Raw genomic sequence first — 2,534 nt, 5'->3', positions numbered from 1 at the left:
TCTTGTCGTGTCCCGTGTATATATATATTTATATATTTTTCTTTGCATATCTTTTTTATATATTCTTCTAAAACTCAACTTCAAAACACTCTCCTGCAACCCGCCTCACCCAATGTGGTGCGGATCAGTTTTTTTCTAAAGTATTATTCACCTCGAATCTGAAATCCCCCAACAGAAGCTAGCCTGCTCACTAGCTACTAGCTAGTAGTCAGCAGCTAACCTTTAGCTCGGAAAAATCTCGCCAGTCTGTACAACGCGACTCAAACCAGAGCGTTCCGGACCTATTTTCTCTCCATATCCACGGATTCCTACCACAAGCTCTGGACATTTTCACCTGGATCTTCGCAGCTAGCTAGCTGCTATCTGAGTACTGGCTAATGTCGGTCCCAGAGCAAGCACCAATTAGCCTGAAGCTAGCCTATGCTAGGCCCTTCTCCCGTTTAGCTAAAGAGGCCCATCAGCCACTCCTGGGCTACAATACACGGACCCCCAATCCTTCACGACTGGACTACAACGTTATCTGCTCGAGGTGGTACTCAACTAGCCTCTACATCGCGACCACCCCTGAATCTAGAGCATATTGGACTGTTAGCTGTATAGATCCATCGGCCAATTTCTTGGGCCACTATACTTGTTTTGCCAAGTGTACTCGGACCCCTCTGCTACTCGGAACCCTACTAATCCATCACGACCGACGTCTACCAACGTCACTGCATGCGAAGGCCAAAACAGACTTTCCTCCGTTGAGACGTCCCTCTAAGGCCCTTCTGCTCGCTTGCTAGCCCCAGTCTGCTAGCTGTCTGAATCGCTGTGTCTCCAGCCAGCCCAACCACTCACTGGACCCCTATTGATCACCCGGCTACGCATGCCTCTCCCTAATATCAATATACCTTGCCCATTACTGTCCTGGTTAGTGATTATTGTCTTATTTCACAATTCGAACTTCTACTTTTAAAAATCCATCTTTCCAGAAACAAGTCTCTCACTGTTGCCGCTTGCTATAGACTGCCCTCTGCCTCCAGCTGTGCCCTGGACACCATATGTGAATTGATTGCCCCCCATTTATCTTCAGAGCTCATGCTGCTAGGTGACCTAAACTGTGACATGCTTAACACCCCGGCCATCCTACAATCTAAGTTTGATGCCCTCAATCTTACACAAATTATCAATGAACCCACCAGGTACAACCCCAAATCCGTAAACATGGGCACCCTCATAGATATCATCCTATCCAACTTGCCCTCCAAATACACCTCTGCTGTTTTCAACCAAGATCTCAGCAATCACTGCCTCATTGCCTGCATCCGTATCGGGTCTGCGGTCAAACGACCACCCCTCATCACTGTCAAACGCTCCCTAAAACACTTCAGCGAGCAGGCTGTCCTAAACAACCAGGCCCAGGTATCCTGGAAGGATATTAACCTCATCCTGCCAGTAGAGGATGCCTGGTTATTCTTTAAAAGTGCCTTCCTCGCCATCTTAAATAAGCACGCCTCGTTCAAAAAAATGTAGAACCAGGAACAGATATAGCCCTTGGTTCTCTCCAGACCTGACTGCCCTTGACCAGCACAAAAACATCCTGTGGCATACTACATTAGCATCGAACAGCCCCCGTGATAGTGATATGCAACTTTTCAGGGAAGTTAAGAACAAATATACACAGGCAGTTAGGAAAGCTAAGGCTAGCTTTTTCAAGCAGAAATGTGCATCCTGTAGCACAAACTCAAAAAAGTTCTGGGACACTGTAAAGTTCATGGAGAATAAGAGCATCTCCTCCCAGCTGCCCACTGCATTTAGGCTAGGAAACACTGTTACCACCAATAAATCCACTATAGTTGAGAATTTCAATAAGCATTTTTCTACGGCTGGCCATGCTTTCCACCTGGCTACTCCTACCCCGGTCAACAGCCCTGCACTCCCCACAGCAACTAGCCCAAACCTCCCCCACTTCTCACCCAAATCCAGATAACTGATTTTCTGAAAGAGCTGCAAAATCTGGACCCCTACAAATCAGCCGGGCTAGACAATCTGGAACCTCTCTTTCTAAAATGATCTGCCGAAATTGTTGCAATCCCTATTACTAGCCTGTTCAACCTCTCTTTCGTATCATCTGAGATTCACAAAGATTGGAAAGCTGCCACGGTCATCCCCCTCTTCAAAGGTCATCCCCCTCTAGACCCAAACTACGACAGACCTATATCTATTTTACTCTGTCTTTCTAAGGTCTTCGAAAGCCAAGTTAACAAACAGATTACCGACCATTTCGAATCCCACCCTACCTTCCCAGCTGTGCAATCTGGTTTCAGAGCTGGTCATGGGGTGCACCTCAGCCACACTCAAGGTCCTAAACGATATCATAACCGCCACCGATAAGAGACATTACTGTGCAGCCGTATTCATCAACCTGGCTAAGGCTTTCGACTCTGTCAATCACCACATTCTTATTGGCAGACTCAACAGCCTTGGTTTCTCAAATGATTGCCTCACCTAGTTCACCAACTACTTCTCTGATAGAGTTCAGTATGTCAAATCGG

Source organism: Oncorhynchus masou, chromosome 30 (genome assembly GCF_036934945.1).
Source record: "Oncorhynchus masou masou isolate Uvic2021 chromosome 30, UVic_Omas_1.1, whole genome shotgun sequence".
Lineage (NCBI taxonomy): Eukaryota > Metazoa > Chordata > Actinopteri > Salmoniformes > Salmonidae > Oncorhynchus > Oncorhynchus masou.
Note: the sequence above shows the minus strand (reverse complement) of the source record.